General features: G+C 40.7%; 1 pseudogene; it reads right to left on the bottom strand.

The window, feature by feature from the left end:
* Positions 1–778: 778 nt before the first annotated feature.
* Positions 779–26,321, bottom strand: LOC122232387 (annotated as a pseudogene).
* Positions 26,322–26,528: the final 207 nt, after the last annotated feature.

Raw genomic sequence — 26,528 nt, 5'->3', positions numbered from 1 at the left:
CACACCTTCATGGCAACCTGGAAGGCTGATTTTTTTAAATCAGATTTTTAAAATAGCATTTATTGCCTGTATTTGTAGTTACAAAATTAGTACTTGTGTAATAAAAGCTGTAGTTAAGCATTTATCCATTGTGCTTCAAGCTTTATATTGGTTATCTCATTTAGTCTTTATAACAATTTTATGACAAATATCCTATTATTATTTTCATTTTACAGACATAAAAACTGAGGCAAAACAAATATAGAACACATAGGAAAAAACCACCCACAATTCCACCTCCAAAAGTTAACCAACATCATGATGCATGATTTTCCAGTAATTTTCAAAGGCAGCTTTGATTTTAGAACTGTTGGTCTCTGTGGTGGTGTGTGACACAGGGAAAGCAAACTCTGGTCCTTGGCCTGAGGCCAGCCCCTGTCTTCTCATCCTTGCCTCTGTCCTGCATGCCTTTGTGTGGGCACCCGTCTCTGCTGGGTGCACCCTCTAAAGCTGAGCAGGGAGCACTCTAGGTTTGAATCAGTCTCTGGAGGAGGTACTCTGGAAAGTGGTGTTCCACAGGTTCTGGAAGTAGCTTGTGCTGTTTGACCTGGGAACTCAGGGGTCCTAGACACTCAAGATGGTGGTCTAGGAGAGGGGGTGTGGGCTCTGGGTGTGCACATCCTCTTGACTTTGCAGACTCCTTCATGGTCAGGGGTGGGGGAGGTGCCCCTGGACAAATGCCAGAGAAGGGATCCATAATAAGGCCTCTCTTGCTTGGGTCTAAAGTACTTCCTTACTGCTACTGAGTAAAGAGAAATCTGGTAGCTAAAGCATTTAAACATTTCTGCACACCACTCACTCTTTGCGACTTCTCTTGGCCTGGGAGAAAGTAGAGTGAACACTGGGGAGAACGTGGAGAGTCCAGCCATGGAGGACCAAGTGCCAAGCGCCAGCACTTGGGGTCCAGGGAAGCCAAGAGCCCGTAGCCCACAGCCCGCAACCCGCAGCCCACACGTCTGCTCTGTGGGGTCCCCTCTTTCTGGGCTTCAGCGCCCTGGCGCCTCCTGAGGCAGCAAAGGAAAAACCGCCTCCAGGCTCCAGTCTCCTGGTCGTCCGCGCCCCCTCCCCCCGCAGCCCCCCCCCCCCCCCCCAAAGTGGTGACTCTGGGGGGAGGTTAGGGTTAAAAGGACAAAGCACGTTCTAGGGGACATAATAACTGAAATTGGAAAATAATTTATCTTGTTAGGAAAAGAATAGTGCCTACTTACCTCAAGGAAAGATTACTGCACAGCTTGATGAAAGGCTGATTAAAGCATATTAATAGTCCGTATTTAACAAATTAGTAATGCCTTACTATAATTATATTCTGGTAGCAAAATTACCTTTGTAGTATCACTATCTGGGTGCTTGCTTATTGTTTAATAAAACACATTTAGAATCAATACCATATGTTGCTGAATTAATTAAAAACACCATTTGTATTTTGCTGAGTAAAGTATGAGTCACTGATTTCAACAGTTCATTTACTCATTCAATAAATATCGAGTGCCTACTCAGTAGATCTTTGCCAGGTACTGTACTAGGAACTCTAGATAAGGTTAATAATTAAATAATGATTGGATTTGCATTTTGGAAACAATTGACATAAGGAAGTAAACTGGAGATTCAGGCTCAGAGAAGGAAAAGTCTAGGAGTTTGCCAGAGAGAATGGGGTGAAAATCTGGTTAGAAAATATTTCTTGATTCATAATATGCTCTTGTTGTCCAACACCACTACTTGATTTCCACTTGCTTAAAATATGTGAATTTTGGAATTTAGAAGTATTCCTTTTAAAAATGGCTCTCTGGACAAAGTACCAGAGACATCGCTACAAGCAGAAAACATACAGACATCACAATGACTCTAAACCTGTATCTTTCTGTAATAACACTGAATGTAAATGCACTAAATGCGCCAACCAAAAGACATAGGGTATCAGAATGGATAAAAAAACAAGAGCCATCTATTTGCTGTCTACAAGAGACTCATTTTAGACCTGAGGACACCTTTAAATTGAGAGTGAGGGGATGGAGAACTATTTATCATGCTACTGGAAGCCAAAAGAAAGCTGGAGTAGCCATACTCATATCAGACAAACTAGGCTTTAAATTAAAGGCTGTAACAAGAGATGAAGAAGGGCATTATATAATAATTACAGGGTCTATCCACCAGGAAGAGCTAACAGTTATAAATGTCTATGTGCCGAATACGGGAGCCCCCAAATACATAAAACAATTACTCATAAACATAAGCAACCTTATTGATAAGAATGTGGTCATTGCAGGGGACTTTAACACTCCACTTACAGAAATGGATAGGTCATCTAGACACACAGTCAATAAAGAAACAAGGGCCCTGAATGATACATTGGATCAGATGGACTTGACAGATATATTTAGAACTCTGCATCCCAAAGCAACAGAATATACTTTCTTCTCGAGTGCACATGGAACATTCTCCAAGATAGATCATATACTGGGTCACAAAGCAGCCCTTCATAAGTATACAAGAATTGAAATTATACCATGCATACTTTCAGACCACAATGCTATGAAGCTTGAAATCAACCACAGGAAAAAGTCTGGAAAACCTCCAAAAGCATGGAGGTTAAAGAACACCCTACTAAAGAATGAGTGGGTCAACCAGGCAATTAGAGAAGAAATCAAAAAATATATGGAAACAAACAAAAATGAAAATACAACAATCCAAACGCTTTGGGATGCAGCAAAGGCAGTCCTGAGAGGAAAATACATTGCAATCCAGGCCTATCTCAAGGAACAAGAAAAACCCCAAATACAAAATCTAACAGCACACCTAAAGGAAACAGAAGCAGAACAGCAAAGGCAGCCTAAACCCAGCAGAAGAAGAGAAATAATAAAGATCAGAGCAGAAATAAACAATATAGAATCTAAAAAAACGGTAGAGCAGATCAACGAAACCAAGAGTTGGTTTTTTGAAAAAATAAACAAAATTGACAAACCTCTAGCCAGGCTTCTCATAAAGAAAAGGGAGATGACCCAAATAGATAAAATCATGAATGAAAATGGAATTATGACAACCAATCCCTCAGAGATACAAACAATTATCAGGGAATACTATGAAAAATTATATGTCAACAAATTGGACAACCTGGAAGAAATGGACAAATTCCTAAACACCCACACTCTTGCAAAACTCAATCAGGAGGAAATAGAAAGCTTGAACAGACCCATAACCAGCGAAGAAATTGAATCGGTTATCAAAAATCTCCCAACAAATAAGAGTCCAGGACCAGATGGCTTCCCAGGGGAGTTCTACCAGACGTTTAAAGCAGAAATAATACCTATCCTTCTCAAGCTATTCCAAGAAATAGAAAGGGAAGGAAAACTTCCAGACTCATTCTATGAAGCCAGTATTACTTTGATTCCTAAACCAGACAGAGACCCAGTAAAAAAAGAGAACTACAGGCCAATATCCCTGATGAATATGGACGCAAAAATTCTCAATAAGATACTAGCAAATCGAATTCAACGGCATATAAAAAGAATTATTCACCATGATCAAGTGGGATTCATTCCTGGGATGCAGGGCTGGTTCAACATTCGCAAATCAATCAACGTGATACATCACATTAATAAAAGAAAAGATAAGAACCATATGATCCTGTCAATCGATGCAGAAAAGGCCTTTGACAAAATCCAGCACCCTTTCTTAATAAAAACCCTTGAGAAAGTCGGGATAGAAGGAACATACTTAAACATCATAAAAGCCATTTATGAAAAGCCCACAGCTAACACCATCCTCAACGGGGAAAAACTGAGAGCTTTTTCCCTGAGATCAGGAGCACGACAGGGATGCCCACTCTCACCACTGTTGTTTAACACAGTGTTGGAAGTGCTAGCATCAGCATTCAGACAACAAAAGGAAATCAAAGGCATCAAAATTGGCAAAGATGAAGTCAAGCTTTCACTTTTTGCAGATGACATGATACTATACATGGAAAATCCGATAGACTCCACCAAAAGTCTACTAGAACTGATACATGAATTCAGCAAAGTTGCAGGATACAAAATCAATGTACAGAAATCAGTTGCATTCTTATACACTAACAATGAAGCAACAGAAAGACAAATCAAGAAACTGATCCCATTCACAATTGCACCAAGAAGCATAAAATACCTAGGAATAAATCTAACCAAAGATGTAAAAGATCTGTATGTTGAAAACTATAGAAAGCTTATGCAGGTAATTGAAGAAGATATAAAGAAATGGAAAGACATTCCCTGCTCATGGATTGGGAGAATAAATATTGTCAAAATGTCAATACTACCCGAAGCTATCTACACATTCAATGCAATCCCAATCAAAATTGCACCAGCATTCTTCTCGAAACTAGAACAAGCAATCCTAAAATTCATATGGAACCACAAAAGGCCCCGAATAGCCAAAGTAATTTTGAAGAAGAAGACCAAAGCAGGAGGCATCACAATCCCAGACGTTAGCCGCTACTACCAAGCTGTCATCATCAAGACAGCATGGTATTGGCACAAAAACAGACACATAGGCCAATGGAATAGAATAGAAACCCCAGAACTAGACCCATAAACGTATGGCCAAGTAATCTTTGACAAAGCAGGAAAGAACATCCAATGGAAAAAAGACAGTCTCTTTAACAAATGGTGCTGGGAGAACTGGACAGCAACATGCAGAAGTTTGAAACTAGACCACTTTCTCACACTATTCACAAAAATAAACTCAAAATGGATAAAGGACCTGAATGTGAGACAGGAAACCATCAAAACCCTAGAGGAGAAAGCAGGAAAAGACCTCTCTGACCTCAGCCGTAGCAATCTCTTACTCGACACATCCCCAAAGGCAAGGGAATTAAAAGCAAAAGTGAATTACTGGGACCTTATGAAGATAAAAAGCTTCTGCACAGCAAAGGAAACAACCAACAAAACTAAAAGGCAACCAACGGAATGGGAAAAGATATTTGCAAATGACATATTGGACAAAAGGCTAGTATCCAAAATCTATAAAGAGCTCACCAAACTCCACACCTGAAAAACAAATAACCCAGTGAAGAAATGGGCAGAAAACATGAATAGACACTTCTCTAAAGAAGACATCCGGATGGCCAACAGGCACATGAAAAGATGTTCAACGTCGCTCCTTATCAGGGAAATACAAATCAAAACCACACTCAGATATCACCTCACGCCAGTCAGAGTGGCCAAAATGAACAAATCAGGAGACTATAGATGCTGGCGAGGATGTGGAGAAACGGGAACCCTCTTGCACTGTTGGTGGGAATGCAAATTGGTGCAGCCGCTCTGGAAAGCAGTGTGGAGGTTCCTCAGAAAATTAAAAATAGACCTACCCTATGACCCAGCAATAGCACTGCTAGGAATTTACCCAAGGGATACAGGAGGACTGATGCATAGGGGCACTTGTACCCCAATGTTTATAGCAGCACTCTCAACAATAGCCAAATTATGGAAAGAGCCTAAATGTCCATCAACTGATGAATGGATAAAGAAATTGTGGTTTATATACACAATAGAATACTACGTGGCAATGAGAAAGAATGAAATATGGCCCTTTGTAGCAACGTGGATGGAACTGGAGAGTGTGATGCTAAGTGAAATAAGCCATACAGAGAAAGACAGATACCATATCTTTTCACTCTTATGTGGATCCTGAGAAACTTAACAGAAACCCATGGGGGAGGGGAAGGAAAAAAAAAAAAAAAGAGGTTAGAGTGGGAGAGAGCCAAAACATAAGAGACTGTTAAAAACTGAGAACAAACTGAGGGTTGATGGGGGGTGGGAGGGAGGGGAGGGTGGGTGATGGGTATTGAGGAGGGCACCTTTTGGGATGAGCACTGGGTGTTGTATGGAAACCAATTTGACAATAAATTTCATATATTGAAAAAAAAAATAAAAATGGCTCTCTGCTATAATTTCCAAATCCTGCTTATCACTTGTGTCCTTCTGGAGTTGTGTTCCAAACATATTTACCTGGGTAGACTCTCCTATTTGTTCCATGACTATACCTGTTTGATGCTGGGGTCCAAGGGAGGGTATTTAATGGCCTGGTTAAAGGCATTTAGTTGAATGCCAGCATTTCTCTCGAGGGGTGCGTGAACTGAGATATGGTGGTAATTCTGAGCATGAATCTCAACACTTGACATTTAGTAGATGCTTAATAAAACTTGGTTGGGTATTGTAATCCTACACTGTGCCAAAGATTTCATCATCAAGGTTTAGACCCCTATTAACAGTGGTACCAGATCACTGACATTCTAATGAGCATAAATCTAGTCCCTGATATGTTTTTACTTTGTGCTTATATAAGTAAATGTAAAACAATGGAAATGGAAAGCAAGAAGTGAAGTGGTCTTACAAAAGAATGGGTATGTGGAGATCATGGCTATATATTCTAGCTAAGTTACAATTCTTTCATCATGTATTTATTTATTTAAAATATTTTTAAATGTTTATTATTATTATTATTATTTTTGAGAGAGACACAGAGACAGAGTGCAAGTGGGGAGGGGCAGAGAGACAGGTTCTGAAGCAGGCTCCAGGCTCTCTGAGCTGTCAGCACAGAGCCTGACACAGGGCTCGAACACGAACTGTAAGATCATGACCTGAACAAGTCGGACACTTGACCGACTGAGCCACCCCTGACGGAGCCATCCCACCTTTTATTTAAACATCAGCTTCCCGACAGCATTTTGGTATGACATTTGAAATATTGCCTGCATATATATATTTCAAATGTATATATATATATATATATATATATATATATATATATATGACTATAAGTTATTGAAACCTTGTCAATCTAGAAATAGGGAAAAACCATAATGATCAAACCACTTAGGGATCAAGGAGCATGACTCACGGCCATCATCCTGAAATCATCTTCTAAGTGTTGTAAGGAGTCAAACAGTGACGCTCCTTCCATTGTGGTCAGTAGCTACCTTTTTAAAGAAGTGATAATAGCATCCCTCTTCCCACAGTACTGGAATTCTTTAATTTCCTTGGGTACACAGGCTGAAGTCATATTTCATCTAGTAGGAGTTTATGTGGATAAAAAGCTTTACTTTAAAAAGACGACCACCTTAGAAAACTGATCTTAGAATGAATGCTGTTAGTCCTATTGCTTTCTTTGTATCACTTCACTGAAGTCGGACACACTGAGAGTTTGGTGGGAGGAAGAGAGGAATGTTGGTCCTCTTGGTGAAAAGAGAACAGGTTCCTGAGTGCAGGCTTCTGGAAGGATTTTTCATTTTGTCTCAAACTGAATTATCTAAAAAAGGTTTACTTATTTATTTTAAAATGTTTATTTTTTGAGAGAGAGAGAGAGAGAGAGAGAGAGAGAGAGAGAGAGAGAGAGAGAGAACACGTACATGAGAGCAGAGGAGGGGCGGAGAGAACATCCCAAGCAGGGTCTGTGCTGACAGTGTGGGCTGATGTAGGGCTTCATCCCAGGCACCTGTGAGATCGTGACCTGAGCTGAAATTAAGAGTCGGATGCTCAACCGACTGAGCCACCCAGGTGCCTCTATCTAAAAAGATTTAAATCCACTTAATACTCCCCCGCCCCCTTGGTACAGGAAGCTTATGAATTAAATGGAAGAATGTTACATACTGTCTGAAGCAACCAGACAACTGAGTGTGTTTTCTGACCGTAGACTGCAGTGGTACTTATTTATTTGTTTGTTTATTTATTTACTTATTTATATTTATTTATATATAATATTGTGTACATTTACGGTGTACAACACGATGACTTGATATCCGTGTGTATGGTAGTCCCTGTCAGCCGCGGTTTCGGTTTTGCTTTCCTGGTTTCAGTTTTCCATGCTCCTTCTGACGAATCATCAGAAGGTGAATAATAGCCTAACTCTACATCGCAGTGACTACGTCATTCACTTGACTCATCGTGTAGGCATTTTGTCATCTCACAGCATCACAAGAAAGGTGAGTACAGTACAATAAAATATTTTGAGGGAGAGAGACCACATTCACATAACTTAAAAAAAATTTTTTTTAACATTTACTTATTTTTGTGTGAGAGAGAGAGAGACAGAGTGCGAACAGGGGCGGGGCAGAAAGAGAGGGAGACACAGAAGCTGAAACAGTCTGCAGGCTCCACGCTGTCAACAAAGAGCCCCACAAGGGACTCGAACCCACGAACTGTGAGATCATGACCTGAGCTGAAGTTGGACACTTAACTGACTGAGCCACGCAGGTGCCCGTCGCATAACTGTTACTACAGTGTATTGTTATAGTTGTTCTATTTTATTATTAGTTATTGTTATTTTCTTACTTAATTTACAAATCAAACTTTATCAGAGGTATGTATGTGCAGGAAGAAGCAGTATATACAGAGTTGGGTACTATCCGTGGTTTCAGGCATCCCCTGGAGGTCTTGGAACATATCCCTGTGGATAACGGGAGACCCCTGTATCATGAAATGATTACCACAATATGGCTAGTTGACATTTTCATCATCTCACGTAATCACCATTTGTGTGTGTGTGTGTGTGTGTGTGTGTGTGTGTGTGTGTGTAGTGAGAACATTTAAGATCTCTCTTAACAACTTTTAAATACATAATACAGTATTTTGACTATAGTTACCATGCTGTACTTTTGATCCCCAGAACTTACTATCTTGTAACTGGAAGTTTCTACCCTCTGACCACCATCTCCCCATTTTCCCTTGTCCCAAGCCCCAGGCAACCACTATTGTACTCTTTGTTTTGTTTCCATGAGTTTGGATTTTTTTAGATTCCACATATAAATGAGATTATACAGAATTTGTCTTTCTTTGGTTTATTTAATGGCTGAGCATAATACCCTCAAGGTCCATCCCTGTTGATGCAAACAGCAGGATTTCTTTCTTATGGCTGAATAGTATTCCATTGTATGTATCTTCTTTATTCATCTGCTAATGGATACTCAGATTGTTTCCATGTCTTGGCTAGTGGATGATTCTGCAATGCAAAAGGGGATGCAGATATCTTTTCAATATCCTGTTTTCATTTCCTTTGGTTATGTATGCAGAAGTGAGATTGCTGGATCATATAGTCGTTCTATTTTTAATTTTTGAGGATCCTCCATATTGTTTTCTGTAGTGGCTGTACCAATTTACATTTCCACCAGCAGTGCACAAGGGTTCCCTTTTCTCCACATCTTCCCCAACAATTGTAATCTTTTGTCTTTTTGATAATAGCCATCCTAATAGGTGTGAGGGATATCTCGCTGTGGTTTTGATTTGCATTTCCCTGATGATTAATGATGTTGGGCATCTTTTCATTTGTCTTTTGGCCATCTGTATGTGTTCTTTAGAAAATTGTCTATTCAGGTCCTCTGCCCATTTTAAATCACTTTTTTTTCTTTCCTGTTCGATTGTATGAGTTCCTTATATATTTTGGAAATTAATCCCTTCTCAGAGAGATGGTTTGCATATATTTTATCCCATTCTTCAGGTTGCTTTTTCATTTTGTTGACTATTTTTTTTCTTTGCAATTTAAATGTATTTCCTGGAATGAATAAGGTCAGGGTTTGTGAGTCTTGCATGTGTGTTTAAGGCAGGGGCTAATGTACTCTCATACAGTTGAAGAGGATCTTTCAGACACTGAGAGTTATTTTAAATCTTTGAGAGGGAGTGGTTCATAAGAAGAGATTTCATTTTCAAGCAGATGTCATGTGATGAGCCAAGATGGGCCAAGTGCCTCTATCTCCTTCTAAATGAGTGACTTCCAGGAACTGCTGCAAATATTTCACCTTGGACTGGGTTTTGAATTTTGGGAAAGTAATTTCTAGCTTTCCCAAACTCTTTTGCATGTGAGACCTCAGGACTAAAGATTTTTTTTTTTAATTTTTTTTTTTAACGTTTATTTATTTTCGAGACAGAGAGAGACAGAGCGTGAACAGGGGAGGGGCAGAGAGAGAGGGAGAAACAGAATCTGAAACAGGTTCCAGGCTCTGAGCTGTCAGCACAGAGCCTGACGCGGGGCTCGAACTCACAGACCGTGAGATCATGACCTGAGCTGAAGTCGGACACTTAACCGACTGAGCACCCAGGCGCCCCAGGACTAAAGATTTTTTATAAACCCCAACCTGCAGTGATTTTCAGCAAGATGTAATGGAAAGAGCATTACTGACCTAGGCAGACAGACCTGGGCTCCATTGCTTACTTGCTGCATGACCTTGGACAAGTGTATTACACGTTCTGAGCCTCAGCTTCCTCATCTGTAAATGTGGATGGTAATTGATATCTCACAGTCTTGTTATAAGAATAGAGATGAAGTGTGTGCAGTTGACTGCAGGTTTGTATCCCACACCCTCTCCCTGTGTTAAGTTCATGCTAAGTTCATTCTAACCAATGTGTTGGTATTAGGAGGTGGGGCCTTGGGGAGAGAAGTCATTCATGAGGGTGGAGCCCACTTGAATGGATTATTGTCCTTATAAGAGACCCTAGGGCACTTTCTCGTCCTCTTTCTGCCTTGTGAGGTTACAAGAAGTTGGCAGCCTGTGACCTGGTAGAAGAAGGCTCACAAGAATCTAACTGTGTTAGCTAGTACACTGGTCTTGGACTTCTACAGCAAAATGTCTAGCATAAAGTAAGTGCTTCACAAGTGTTCACTTAACTCCTCTCCTTTTTTCCCAGGCAGTTGGAGCACAGAGTAAAAGGGAGAGTTTTCCTTACTTCATGAATTTGAGACCTGCACCATGGGTGGAACCACTATACATCTTTTACAACAATTTTTTAATGGAGCATAGCATACATACAGAAAAGCGTACAGATCACCAGTGTACAATTCAGTAAAGTGTCACCAAGTACTCACACTCATTTAGCCAGTATCAAGGTGGAGAAATTACCAGCACCCTAGAGGACTTCCTGACACTAACTTCCTGAAAAGGTAGTGCTCTCTGACTTCTAACAGGATATTTTGTCTGTTTTTAAAAATTTAAGTAGAATTATACAAAATGTGCTCATCTATGTCCAGTTTCCTTCAAGCAGCATTGTATTTGTGTTTAATCCATGATGTTACATGCAGCAATGGTTTGTTCTGAATCACTGAATTTTTAAGCTATTGAGATAGCTTATCCAGACTGTGGAAATGACCCCTGAAGAAACAAGCAAGTAAAATATGTATACACATATACTCACACACTCTTTCTCTCTTTCACTCTCCCTCTGTCTCTCTGTCTCTCTGTCTCTCTGTCTCTCTCTCTCTCTCTCTCTCTCTCACACACACACACCCACACACACACACACCCACACCCACACTAAAGAATTATATAATTGCTTAGAGGAAAGAGCACTGGGGATACTCCAGCCCATCTGGAATTCACTTTATGGCTCTGGATAATTCTAATGGTAGTCCTGGGTTTTAGTTCCCCACCTGTAATTCAGGGATAAGGATAGAGTTCTTGACAGGATAAATTGGTAAAATAAGCGGAGTACTTTACCAACCCAAAAGGGAAAAATGTGGAAAGCTCTGAGTCAGTTTTAAAAAATTACTAGAAAAAGCATTGGAGAATTTGGACTTTTAGGACATATCTTAGGAATTATCAAATAAACAGTAGACTTGATAAGACTAGAAACATGTTACATTAGGCAGTGACTGGCAAATCACACACTGCCTTGCTTTGCTTCCCAAGTGCCAGTGGTTTAAGCAAAATTGTTAACACTGGGCCCAGTTCATGGGCTTTTGCCAGTGCCGTCATGTGGTCCCTGAGAGGGAAAAGGAGAAAGCCCTTTGAGTTAATAAGGCTAATAAGGCAGGGACATCACCAGACAAATAACACGATTTAATTAACTGCTTCCACAAACATGCAGGAGAGTGGTTCTGTGATTTTATTCTCCTTCCACCTGTCCATTTTGGTTCTCTGCCTGGCTTCTCTGGTTCCAACAGGGGTGAAAAAGGATATTTTCAGAGCTGGAACTCTGATGTTTTTTCTGTTTCCTACATTTACACCTTCACATGCTTGTAATCCTGAGCTATAACGCACAGCATTCAGGTTTGTTTGCTTCTGAGATGGGCCCTGTATTAGTTTACTCTTGTTGCATAACAGATTGTCCCAAGCTTAGTGGCTTAAAACAGCACACATGTCATCTTAGTTTCTGTGAGTTAGGAGTCTAGGCACAGCCTAGCTGGCTTTTTGCTCAAGTCCTCATAAAGCTGTAATCAAGCTGTTGTCCACATGCTATATTTTCATCTGGAGGCTCTGAGTCCTCTTCTAAGCTCACTGGTTGTTGGCAGAATTTGGTTTCCTGTGGTTGTAGAGCTGAGGACTCCTAGAGACTGCCGTCTTTTCTGCCATATGGCCCTCTCCACAACATGGCAGTTTACTTCTTCAAGGCTGATTGGAGGTGTCTGCTCCTTCTTTGACTACCTCTGATTTTTCAAAAGAGCTCACCTGATTAGGTCAGGCCCAACTGAGATAATTTCTCTAATTTAAAGTCAACTGTTAGGGAATTTAATGACATCTATAAAATCCTTTCCTAGAAACACTTAGAAGGTGTGTATACCAGGGGGCAGAAAACTTAAGGCCACCTTAGAATTCTGCATACCACAGGCCCCTTGTTGAAAACGGCCTCACCCATAATGATCATCTTTCCCTGAGAACTGTTTTGTCGCCAGAAGCCATGTTGGTAACATCCTTGGCCTCCAATGATTAGATCCTAGACAGATCATAGTGAGACCTGCCCCTTGAGTTGGTAGGGGAAGGTTATAGGTCTTCACTTTTCCAGGATCACTGCTGTATATCCTTACTTGTCTACATACTCTTATTTAAAAGTATTTCACTCTCTTTGCATGTGAGTACCTATGTTGTTGATTTCATAGTTTGAAAAGATGGAGGAATTCTTTTAGGGTCACTTTGTACTTAAAAGAAGCAGTTTACTACCAAGGGTGCCCCAGTAACACAGAGTATTAAAATCCTCTGTCCACTGGGCTGCTGTATTCCTAGAAGTAGGTTATACACAAGGAAAATCTAGTATATTCTTGGAAGCAGCCCATAGTTCTTTAAAGAAAGAGCTGAAGCATATGTTGTGGCCTCACTCAATTTTTCTTCAAGGTCCAGGTGACTGGGGCAATGTCTAGTCTAGTGGCTAGGAGTACTGGCTCTGGAGTTGGCCAACCTGTTTCAGGCTTGACTTCCCTCTTATTTGCTTGGGCAAGTTTCCTTAGTTCTCTGCCTCTGTTTTATGCCTATTGATTGGGAGTAATAGTACTATTCTCACTAGGTTATTTAGTTAAATGAGATAATATCATAGTGAATTTAATTAACACCAGATAGGTAGTAGCCATATTTATTGGTTCATTGAGAAAGAACTTTTAATTTTATGATGGGCTATCAGGAGTCAGAAGTTTTCTATCCTATTGGCAGTGTCATATCAGAATGACTTTTGGTTTGTGAAGTTAGTCTTGACAGAAATTTTCACCTAAAATATAATTGGCATGTGGCTGAATCAGTAACATATTTGTCCAATGTTAAAGTCATATCTTTTTAGAGGAACAAAATTGTTAGTTCTTGACAATAAGCCTGGGGTTCTTTTTATCCTTACATCTAGCTTTTGGGATCCTTTCTGAAGAATACTGAGAATTCCCACTCTCCATTGTTAGGCAGAATTCCCAGGTATAAGAGAAGACTATTTTTCATTTATCCAACAGGAAAAGGGTTGGATCCCCTACAGATGCCTGGATAAGTCACTGTTGTCCTGCAGGTTGTCTGAACTTGCCTATAGTCTACACCTTAAGTAAATGAGCCCAAATAATTAATCATTCAGCATTAATCATTTTGATGGATTTTCATTCGCTTTTTTGTGTTAAAACTTCAGATGATTTTTGTGTGCTTGGCCCTGTATTAAGATATTTCTTAAGAATTTATGAAAGGTAGGAATAGGCAAAAAAGTCTGGTCATCACCCGAGTAATGAATCTCAGGGGACGCAGAAGAGACTTGATATAATACCTGTTCTATGCATGTAAGTGATAGGTGTCACCATGTTAGTGAGTGACTGGTCTTCCACACAGATGGCAGGGTGCACCTGGGTACTTGCCTTGGGTTCTAGGGAGGAATGAATACTCCTCTCTGCCACCCGGAGTTTATTAGGAAAATAGTCTATGAGGGATAATATCTGTGTTGGGGTCACCAAGTAGTACTTATGGCAATGATTTATTGCAGTGAAAAGAATCAAAGCCAAATCAGCAAAGAGAAAAGGCTCATGGGGCAACCAGTTCTCGGGAAACCAGGTTGCAATCTCCCAAGTGTTCTCTGAAGCAGAGTTACATAGGATGTGCCTTAATTCCCCTGGGAAAGGGTTATGACAGCATATGTGAAAAATGCCAACTCTGGAAGCTCATTAGAGATTCAGCACCCAGGGTTTTTATTGGGTCATGTAGGCGGCCTCTGCTTGTCACATACCAAAATTCCAGACTCCAGAGGGAAAGCAGGTGTTCAGCATAAACCATTTTGTTTGTAGAAAGAGTTTAGGCATAATAGGCACTCTTAGTTCTGGGGGTGGTGTGAATCTTCCTGAAATCCAAGTTCCTTGACACCAGCCAGGGGCCGACCTTATTAGCAGGTCTTTCAAGGGTTGGCAGTCAGGCCCACTGTGTTATGTTAACCCTTTCCTGCACTTTGTTACATAGGCTGCCACCTCTGGGCAATGGTTTTCTGTAATGTGAGGACAGTAGTTCTATGTGTTATTGTCCCTGCAGAATTTATGGACTCTGTCTCATAGTCATGCATATCAGAAAGCTGACTTCACTTTTCTCTTAATGATATCTTCAGTAGATATAATTGTGGCCTGCCTGTTCAGACAGGTGGACTATTCATTTGCACAGAGCCTGAGTTCTGGGTAGAGTTATATATTGACTGGTGGCTTTGTTCTCAGTAATTCAATAGTAAAGAGGAATCTCATGCGAATTGTCATCAAAGGGGACTATTCTTGTTCTACAGGAATATAGAGACTATTTAGTAGTGATTAGTTTAAAAGCAGTAATCTTTAATGTCTAAATAGGACAAAATGTTTTTCATTTTAGACTAGTGCCAAAAGAACATTTTAGCAGTGATGAGCATGTTTACATCTTGTGCTGTCCAGAATGGTAGCCACTAATCACACGTGGCCATTGATGATTTGAAATATGGTTAGTGTGACTGAGAAACTAAACTTCTAACTTTTTGAATTAACTTTAAATAGCCCTATGTGGCTAATTAGTGACTAATGAATTGGACAATACAATTCTAGATTGTCAATTTTATGATTAAGTGATAAATGATCCATTGATACAAAAGATAGGAGATAATCAGGAAGATGATGGTATTTCTCCAAAATATTTCCCCAAATCCTGTCTCCCCACTGGACTTAACTTCTTCCCATTGTCCAGCCCTCCATTCAGCAGCCTCATCATTCAAAACAAGGATATTGTCCTCAAGTGTTTTCATGGCTTGAATATTAATAATAGAATATCAATAATCAATAAGAGGGACAGAAGGTTTCTTACAGCATATCATGCTTCAATATTTCAGGCCAGGTGGGGGCATTTGGAACTTTTAATTATAGGTAGTTTGGTAAAACAAATTTCTTGTTATAGAGAAACCTTTAGTATAGCATTTGTTCTAATAAGAAGTGCTCCGTAAAATCATATGTGACTACAATACATATGTTATACGTTATGTATAGTATACAATACAACGTATATTCTAGCTTCCCTGGGAATTAGGTTTGCATGCAAGTGGTTTTTAAAAAGGTGAGATTGGGCCAAGGGGGAAGGTGAACTGGGATGTAGTGGCAGCCAAGGCCTTTGCTGATCCCATGGTGCACTCTGAAGTGGGATAGCATTTCAAAGTTGCCCCAGGTTGAGGCAGAAAGACCTGGCATTTATTTGCATCATCAGCCAGTCACTGGGTGCTGGCTGAAGCCCCAGGTGCAACTGGCAATGCCTGTAGAGGGACGAAGCTGTGAGCTTTCAGTAGACCACATTCCCAGCAGCCCCAGAAATGAGGAGATGAGCACAACAGCTGTATCACAGCATCCACTGGAATAGATTTAGTTTTCATTTGGAGAGGAAACCTGCTTGGGTTCCTTATGCTTTAGGACTTTTGTAGGAGGCTGAACAATGTCATGGTTTAAGAGCAGGGCTTGGGAATCGGTGCAAGTCCTATACTCTGTGACTTTGGTCAAGTTACTTAGTATCTTTAGGTCTCAATTTCTTCAACTAGAAATTGAGGATGATGCTACCTATTTATAAGGATTGCTGCAAGAATGGGAAAACACACAGTAAATGGTCACTGTTATGATTGTAGAAATTTTATAAGACACAACTTTTGGGAGTAAGCATTTCCCACTGGGAGCACAGTGGAGTTTGAGTGACAACAGAGGATGAAAAAGAGCCATGCTTTAATACTCAATGCTGAGGCGTTTATGAAACTGCCTTTCACTTCTCATGGCTTTCCCCTTTGCTCTGGCAGAAGGGCCCAGAATTGGGATAAGCTAAGGTGAAAAACCCAACAATAGGAACAAGACCACTGCTGTTCATGGATCCAGAAGGGAGAGAGGCTACTTGCAGAGTTCTTGATCCTTAGCTCAGGAGGAAACACAACCAGGACATTACAAGAGGCTTGCTTATTTATGTTGGGTTTAACGATGTACCCTTAGAGATTTCTTGAAGTGCTTTTTCTGCAGGTACACAGTTCTAATCATGTTTCTGTAATCTTGATGTCATACAGTGTGGACATAACCCTCTACCACTTTCAAGCACTCCACAAATATTAGCTAATTAATTCATTTCATAAAGGAAGAGTTTTTTGGCTCAGTCTTGGTGGCCCAGCTCTCCATTCTCAGTAATGGTTCATCGTAGAGCCAGGGACACACTTTATTAACTGTGTTCACATACTTTTTCAAGCTGGAGTTCCGGATGTAGGAAGAAATAGCTGCCAAACCCAGCCCAGGTCAAGTGACTCCCAGTTGGAGGCTTCCTGCCTTTGCTTTTGTGAGAGAACCACTGCATCTGTGGATCCCCCATGAGAGAGGGTGTTGTGGTGCAAAGCAGAGCATCCAGGCTTGGACTTCACAAAGCAGCAGATTTTAAAAAGAAAAATTTTTTTAATGTTTATTTATTTTTGAGAAAGAGAGACAGGGGGAGAGAGAGAGAAAAAGAGAGAGAGAGAGAGAGGGAGCGCAGAAGCAGGGGAGGGGCAGAGAGAGAGGGAGACAGAGGATCCGAAGTGGGCTCTGTGCTGTCAGTACAGAGCCCAGTATGGGACTTAAACTCATGAGCCACAAGATCATGAACTGAACTCAAGTCAGGTGGCTAACCAACTGAGCCACCCAGGTGTCCCATGCTTTTCTAAGTGAGGACATAAAAAAGCCCCTACCATTTTTGTCACCATCATTTCATAAAAGGGAAGAAAATCTTAGCAGAGCAAAATAAGGAAAATAGTCTTGGGATAAAGGACTCCTTTTAAAGTTAAGCACATTCAGCTCCATGGAAATCTGCACTCTGTATTTTTTCCTTTCACCTCTAATAGGTGTAAACCTCCTCATGGACTGGGCCTGGCCCCAGGGCTAGGAGTCAACAGTCAGTGGAGGTACACACCCTAGTTGTTGTCGAAGCCACTGAGCCCCAGAAGGGCAGTGGCCAGGGCAGATTTATTTATCACTATACACAGTACACACTGTCTTCTTATATATAAATACACTATACACTATACACATTGTCATATAAAAGACAATGCTTAGCACATTTTAGGGATGCTACCTATTTGTTGAATAAACTAATGAATATGATTATCTAGTGGTGATCTTGGCCAAGTCACAGCATTGCTGAGGCTCAGATCTGTACAGTTAAATCTGTGCAGTCCCATCAGTATGATTTGTACAACTGGAAAGTTGTATTGGATGCCTGCCAATCTTCTTCCATTTAACAAACAAAAACTAAAAGCTAGGACTAAAAGGAATAGTAGAGTGCTTTCTATTCCTTTCCTTTTTTAAAAGATAATTCAATTTTTTGGGACACAATGACTTTTTCAGAGGTTTGTTGTCATGTTTATCTCCTGAATGAAGGTGTTACAGGATTTTTTTTTTTTTTTTTACCTCAGTACCAGGGGTTTGTTGTCTCCACGCTTTGAAGAAGGAAGAGATGGACACAAAATAAAATGAGCAGCAGGCAAAAGTTTATTAGAGTATAAGATTAGAAAATAAGAATAGTAGGAAAACTCTGTTTAAAAGAGAGGGGACATTCAAAAGTGAATGCCCATGACTATAGGCAAGGGTCCTTGTTTTATGAGGTTTTGGTCACCCCCCTCCTTTTCCCACTGTTCCTTCTCAGGTCCCACCCTTATTGGCTTGACAACTCTAGGTGCTGGGTTGTCCTTTCCTGATTGGCTCAATTCCATTGTATGAGGAGTCAGACTGGTCATAGTGTCCCTCATAGAACATGAGTTTTATGGTTTAGCTTGGTATTTTGATTGTCAAATTCCTGAGGGAACCCTGAGGGGGAGTAGGTGGTGTCTGTTACATTCTTAAGAGGGACCTTACGCCTGAGGAGGTTTGCTGTAGTCAGACATTCCCAGCATTGTTCCAAAGTATGTGTCTTTCCCCACCCAGGGACCTCAGTCCTAATCCTTTCCCTGTCTACCTATTTTATCCAATTTTCCCTATCATAAAGGTGTTGATTCTTTACAGGTGAATTCTGCTATATAGGGGCCCTAAGTGAGGAAGGGACCCCTGAAGACTGAGTTATTAATTTAGAGATGAAATGTTGGAGAATGGGGAACCTTGCTACAATTTTTACTTAAAGTCCTAGATATTAACTGTAAACAACTGTTCTGTGTTTTTCTTTTCCTAGAGAGCATTTTTAAAATAAGAATATCTATTTTATTACACATTTTGTTATTATTGTTATTTTAAAGTGTTCCATGGTCATGGTGTATAACTGAGTTTAGAGGTCTGATAAATCTTTGATGAATAATACAACAGTCACCCTAGCTTATACATATTTCAAAGCCAGTAAAATCCCAAGAGCTGGCAGCAGGCAGAGGGTTGAATACACATTATGTCTCTCTTTCCACATTCCTACTCAATCCACTTTCTTTAGGGAAAAGCTTTTTGTCATGATCAGCCAGAGGTGAGGGATGAAGGAGAGATGGATTTTCATTAAGAATAGGGGCTTTGTATGAAATTTCTTCATCTCTCTGAACATCTGATAGGAGCAAGGCTTTGAAATGTTTTCAGATTGGATTGTATACGCATTTTGATTTCGAATAATGCTGAGTTATGCAAACATTTCCCTGAGTTATGGCAAATGTTTAACTGAAAAAAGAATTCTTAAGACAACACGTTAATATGGATTATCTGCTTATTAAAACAATAACCATAGTCTGCATCCTGTGTGTTTCTTTGGGAATATAGAGGATTCATTTTTCAATTAGAAACTTTCATATGAATTTAAAGGATTTTTTTTCCCATTAAAATTTCATTGCATTGTTTCTAGTTCAAACATGGCTGGAACATAATGATGCTATTATTTGACTCTAGAAAAGTTAAACCATATTCTTAGATGTGATATCTTCAGCCTCAAGTGGAGGTGATGTTTATTGAGACACTGATGAATTAAGAGTTGTTATAAAATGTGATACATCATTTACAGTGCTATTTCTTTAAAATAGAATGAGGCTTCTGGCCTGCTGAGAATGATCAGGCTGTCTCCTAGATCACCCTCTAGTCTGGCTCTACCCTCTGTTGTCCTCACTTTGTTTGGTGCTAAACTACTCTTGGACACATTTTTCCAGAGCTGGGATGAGAACCCAAACTATACTGATGTCACCATAGACCCTGTTCTGTGGGGGTGTTTGTGATGGGAGGAAGTTGGGGAATCACACTAGCCTTCCTTTTCTGTCTGCTCAGTTTACCTCCCCCACTCACACCCTCCCCTCTGTTCTTAGAGCGTTGTGAGATGGTTTGTGGAAGCAAATGTGAAGATGGGGTGGTTTACTACTGTTGTAGGAAGTGTGTTGTGGGTAAAAGAGGAGCTCTTCATTCCTTTCCCAAAGTTGACCACACTGTTTGCTAGCTGTGTGGGTGCAAATTACTTAGCTATTCTTAGCCTCAGTTTTATCATCTGTAAAATGGGGATAAACATACATCAGAGGATGAAGATATGGTGAGATAATGTAGATTATCATACATCAGAGGATACATACATCAGAGGATGAAGATTAGGTGAGACTGTGTGCTGGGCACATAGTTTCTTTTTCACATGTCTATTATAGGTATCTGAATTAAAAACATAATCAGTTTTCACTGCTCTAAGAATATCCTTTTCTCACACTGTAAAGCTAAACTTCAGCCTAAAGAATGTGACCAGCTGGATCTGAGGACCAGTGGGTCTTCAGGCTGGAATGAAGAGAGTCCAGCAGGAGGATGGGGTTTTAAAAAAAGTCCTTGTCTAGGTCACCCTAATTTCATTTATAGACTGCTTAAGCAGTCTGGGGCTTTTATGAAGGATTTCTGCATTCAACCCGCCCTAAAGCATCAGGAAGGTACCAAATTGGCTTTTCCTTGCTGCTGTGAAGTGGAACACAGTGTTGACAGGGAATAGATCTAGAAAATAAGAGCCAGACAAGGCTATTCTCATCAGTGTATAGTTTCCGTCAGTGGTTTCCGGCATCCCAGCCCTGCCATCCCCCTGCCTGTTCCTCACCCGTCTTCACCATGTGTTCTTGCTGAGCCACGGAGAAAGTCCTGAAAGGGCTAACACAGGTAAGTAAGATAAATAACTGTAAAAAAATCCCCCAAACAAAACTAGCTCCAAGTTAAAAATTAAGACTGTGAACCCTACGACCCAGCAATTGCCCTACTAGGCATTTATCCAAGGAATACAGGTGTGCTGTTTTGAAGGGACACATGCACTCCCATGTTTATAGCAGCACTATCAACAATAGCCAAAGTATGGAAAGAGCCCAAATGTCCATCGCTGGATGAATGGATAAAGAAAATGTGGTATATATATACAATGGAGTATTACTTGGCAATCAAAAAGAATGAAATCTTGCCGTTTGCAACTATGTGGCTGGAACTGGAGGGTGTTACGCTAAGTGAAATTAGAGAAAGACAAAAATCATATGACTTCACTCATATGAGGACTTTAAGAGACAAAACAGATGAACATAAGGGAAGGAAAACAAAAATAATATAAAAACAGGGAGGGGGACAAAACAGAAGAGACTCATAAATATGGACAACAAACTGAGGGTTGCTGGAGGGGTTGTGGGTGGGGGGATGGGCTAAATGGGTAAGGGGCATTAAGGAATCTACTCCTGAAATCATTGCTTCAGTATATGCTAATTAATTTGGATGTAAATTTAAAAAAATAAAAAATAAAGTTAAAAAAATTAAGACTGAAATAATTAATTGAAAGCTCTTTGGAATTCCTTTTGATATTTTTGAAAAAGTGATTAAAAGGCAAATTTTCTTTACACATGACCACTTGGATATAGTATTCGTGTTTTATTTTATTTTACTTTATTATTTTTTCTTTGTGTTTGTTTTTGAACCCACACTAGCTATTACTATGCAGAACAAAATATCATGGTGTTAACCACACACCCCCAACCTACACCGACTGTTTGGGTAGCTCCAGTTGGAAATGGAGTACTAGGCCTCTCTTAACTGTTCAGGCAGATTTGGTGTTTCGAGTCACCAGGAGTTTTAATAGGCTGGGTGGCTTAATGAGGGAAAATAGCTATTTGGTCTTCATGGTGTGCTGAGTATTATCTTCTAGATGAAGCTATTTAGACAACAGTGTTTCATGTAATAAACAACAATAACTACCAGTTTCTCTATTTTTTAAAAAACTTTTTTAACGTTTATTTATTTTTGAGACAGAGACAGAGCATGAACAGGGGAGGAGCAGAAAGAGAGGGAGACACAGAATCTGAAACAGGCTCCAGGCTCTGAGCTGTCAGCACAGAGCCCGACGCGGGGCTCGAACTCACGGACCGTGAGATCATGACCTGAGCCGAAGTCGGACGCTTAACCGACCAAGCCACCCAGGTGCCCCAATAACTACCAGTTTCAATGGCAAAGATAATAATAGCTATTAGAGCTTACTTTGTGCTAGGCACAGTGCTAAGTGCTGTACCATCCTTTTATAATAATTCATTATCATGCTGAATTTCATTTTCCTAGTAACTGAAGAGGACCCCATTTTATCCCCATTTCATAGAAGAGGACCCTTAGGCTTGGAGAGGCTGAGTAGTTGACCCATGAAGATACAGCTAACAAGGGACAAAGATTCAAATCTCAGCAGTCTGATGTTAAGTTTGTGTTCTCTAACTACTATTTAAGTTTCTGGGTGTTTGATGTAGCTGAGTCTTGAATTAATTTTTCCTAAATTTGTTTGAATAACTTCTAGACACACAGCTAAATTTGGCTGCATATTCCCTGATATTTTTCCAATGTTCATCACCCCCTGGACTGAAATGTTACTGGTATAGGTGGAAGAATGGGTCAATACAGCACACCTCGCGATACAGCAGTTTGATTCCAGACCACCTCAGGAAAGTGAATATTGCAATAAAGTGAGTCAAGTGAATTTTTTGGTTTCCTAGTTGCAATATTGTGATATTTGGTCATTCAGATGCATTTGGTCTTGGTCCAAAGTTCCTGGCTTACAGTTTCTAAAACCCTTTTAATTTTCTGTGATAAAGGTACCTTTTGTTATGGTAATGAGGTAACTTTGGAAAGGTTACCTTCAGATAACTTAAGGATGGGGCTGATTGCCTGGAGAACCAACTCTGTGAGTAGAAGTATGGGACAGGGGGAGCCAGGGTGGCTCAGTCAGTTAAGAGTCTGACTCTTGGTTTTGGCCCAGGTCATGATCTCACCCTTTGTGGGGTCAAGCCCATAGCTGGTGGCACGGAGACTGCTGAGATTCTCTCTCTGCCCCTCTTTCTCTGCCCCTCCCCTGCTTATGCTGTCTCTGTCTCTCTCAAAATAAATAAATAAACTTAAAAAAAAAGTGTGGGACAAAAATTTCCTGACCTCCTAAAAGGGAGGAGAGGAGCCGAGGTTAAATTACCTAGTGGCCAATGAGTTAGTCAATCAGGACTGGGTTTGGAGAGCCTCTGGGCTGGTGAACATTTGGGGATGAGGGGAGGCAGGTGTCTGGAAGCTCTGCACCCCTTCCCACATACCTTGCCCTGTGTATCTCTTCCATCTGGCTGTTCTTGAGTTACATCCTATATAATAAACTGGTGATGCAGGAAGTAAGATGTTTACTGAGTTCTGTGAGCTGCTGTAGTGAGTTAATCAAACCTGAGGAGGAGGTCCTGGGAACCTCTGCTTTATAGCCAGTGGGTTAGTAGGTTTTTTTTTTTTTGTTTTTTTTTTTTTAACGTTTATTTATTTTTAAGACAGAGAGACAGAGCATGAACGGGGGAGAGTCAGAGAGAGGGAGACACAGAATCTGAAACAGGCTCCAGGCTCTGAGCTGTCAGCACAGAGGCCGACGCGGGGCTCGAACTCACGGACCGTGAGATCATGACCTGAGCCGAAGTCGGCTGCTTAACCGACTGAGCCACCCAGGCGCCCCATGGGTTAGTAGTTTAAATAACAACCTGGACTTTCATCTGCTGTCTGTAGCCAGTTAGTCAGAAGCACAGGTAACAAACAGCCTGGGGCTTTTGACTGGCACCTGAAGTAGGGAGGTAGGGGGAAGTCTTATAGGACTGCCTTTACCTGTGGAATCTGATGCTCTCTCTGGGTAGGTAGAGTTAGCATTGGGTTGAATTCTCAGATACCCTGCTGGTGTCCAAGAATTCCTTGATGCTGTGTGGAGGGGAGCCCCACAACCCTGGCCCCCAATTTGGAATTGAGTCCAGGAACCTTAGAAGACCAGTGCATATAAAAGTTAAGTTTATACTATACTGTTGTCTATTAAATGTATAATAAATAGCTTTATGTCTAAAAAACAATGCACATACTTTAATTTAAAAATAACTTGTTTTGGTAAAATATGCCAACAATCATCTGAGCTTTCAACAAGTCATAATCTTCTTGCTGGTGATGGATCTTGCCTCCATGTTGATAGTGGCTGACTAATCAGGGAAGTTGTTGCTGAAAGTTGAGGTGCCTGTGGCAATTTCTTAAAATACGACAACAATCAAGTTTGCCTCATTGATGGAGTCTTCCTTTCACAGACGATTTTTCTGTAGCATGAATGCTGTTTGATAGCATTTTACCAATGAAATTTCTTTCAAAATTGGAGTCAGTCCATTCAAACCCTGCCGCTGCTTTCCCAACTAAGTCCAGGGAATATTCTAAATCCTTTGTTGTCATTTCAACAGTGTTCAAAGCATCTTCACCAGGGGTAGATTCCATCTCAGGAAACCACTTTCTTTGCTCATCCATAAGAAGTAACTCTTCATCTGTTCAAGATTTATCTTGAACTTGTAGCAATTCAGTCACATCTTCAAGGTCTGCTTCTAATTCTGGTTCTCTTGCTCTTTCCACCACATCTGAAGTGACTTCCTCCACTGAAGTCTTGAATCTCATAAAGTCATCCACGACAGTTGAAATCAACTTTTTCCAAACTCCTGTTAATGTTATATTTGGACTTCTTCCCATGAATCACGAAGTTCTTAAAAGCATGTAGAATGGTGAATCCTTTCCAGAAGGGTTTCAATTGACTTTGCCCAGATCCATTGAAGGAATCCATGTCTATGGCAGCTATAGCCTTATGAAATGTTCTTCTTAAATTATAAGAGTTGAAAGTCAAAATTGCTCCTTGATCCATGAGCTACAGAATGGATGTTATGTTAGCAGGCATGAAAACAACAATAATCTCCTTCTACATCTCCATCAGAGCTCTTGGGTGATCAGGTGCATTATCAGTGAGCAGTACTATTTTGAAAAGAATGTTTTTTTTCTGAGCAGGAGGTCTCCACAGTGGGGTTAAAATATTCAGTATACCATGTTGTAAACAGATATGCTATTATCCAGGCTTGTTCCATTTCTAGAGCACAGGCACAGTAGGTTTAGCATAATTCTTTTTTCATTTTCTTTTTTATTTTAGAGAGAGAAGTGGGGGGAGAGGGACGGGGGAGAGAGAGAGAGAGAGAGAGAGAGAGAGAGAGAGAGAGAGAAAGAGAAAGAGAGAAAGAGAGAATCTTAAGCAGGCTCCATGCTCAGCACAGAGTCTGATGCAGGGCTCAATCCCACAACCTGGGGTCATGACCTGAGCGAAAATCAAGGGTTGAATGCTCAACTGACTGAACCACCCAGATGCCCTAGACTTAGCATAATTCTTTTTTTTTTTTTTTTTTTTAAATTTTTTTTTTCAACGTTTTTTATTTATTTTTGGGACAGAGAGAGACAGAGCATGAACGGGGGAGGGGCAGAGAGAGAGGGAGACACAGAATCGGAAACAGGCTCCAGGCTCCGAGCCATCAGCCCAGAGCCTGACGCGGGGCTCGAACTCACGGACCGCGAGATCGTGACCTGGCTGAAGTCGGACGCTTAACCGACTGCGCCACCCAGGCGCCCCTAGACTTAGCATAATTCTTAAGGGCCTGAGAATTTTCAGAATGGTAAATGAGCATTGGCTTCAACTTAAAGTCACCAGTTGTCTTAACCCCTAACAAAGGAGTCAGCCTGTCCTTTGAAGCCAGGCATTAACCTCTCCTCTCTAGCTGTGAAAGGCCAAGATGACATCTTCTTCTAATAGAAGGCCATTTGTCTACATTGAAAATCTGTTGTTTAGTGTAGACACCCTCAGTAATGATCTAGCTAGATCTCCTGGATAACTTGCTGCAGCTTCTACATCAGCATTTGCTTCCTCCCTTTGCATGTTGGTGTTACGGAGATCGTGTCTTTCCTTAAACCTCATGAGCCAACCTCTGCTAGCTTCACACTTTTCTTCTGCAGCTTCCTTACCTCTCTCAGTCTTCATAGAATTGAAGAGAGTTAGGGCCTTGCTCTGGATTAGGTTTTGGCTTAAGGGACTGTTGTGGCTGGTTTGATCTTCTATCCAGACCACTCAAACTTTGTTCATATCAGCAACAAGGCTGCTGCACTTTCTTATCATTCATATGTTCACTGAAGTAGTACTTTTAATTTCCTTCAAGAACTTTACTTTTGCAGTCACAACTTGGCTAACTGTTTGGTACAAGAGGCATAGTTTTTGGCCTATCTGGTTCTCAATATGTCTTTCTTACTAAACTTAGTCATTTCTAGCTTTTGCTTTAAAGTGAGACACATACGACTCCTTCACTTGAGCACTTAGGGGCCATTGTAGGATTATTAATTGGCCAAATTTCAATATTGCTGTGTCTCAGGGAATAGGGAAGCCTGGGAAGAGGGAAAGAGATGCGGGAAGGGCCGATGGTGGAACAGACAGATCACACACAACATTTATCGATTAAGTTTGCTGTCTGGTATGCGCCTGGTTTGTGGTATCCCAAGCAACTGCAATAGTAGCATCACAGATCACCATAACA

Source organism: Panthera tigris, chromosome D3 (assembly GCF_018350195.1).
Source record: "Panthera tigris isolate Pti1 chromosome D3, P.tigris_Pti1_mat1.1, whole genome shotgun sequence".
In the NCBI taxonomy this organism is placed as follows: domain Eukaryota; kingdom Metazoa; phylum Chordata; class Mammalia; order Carnivora; family Felidae; genus Panthera; species Panthera tigris.
This window is presented reverse-complemented; position numbering and strand designations above follow the sequence as displayed.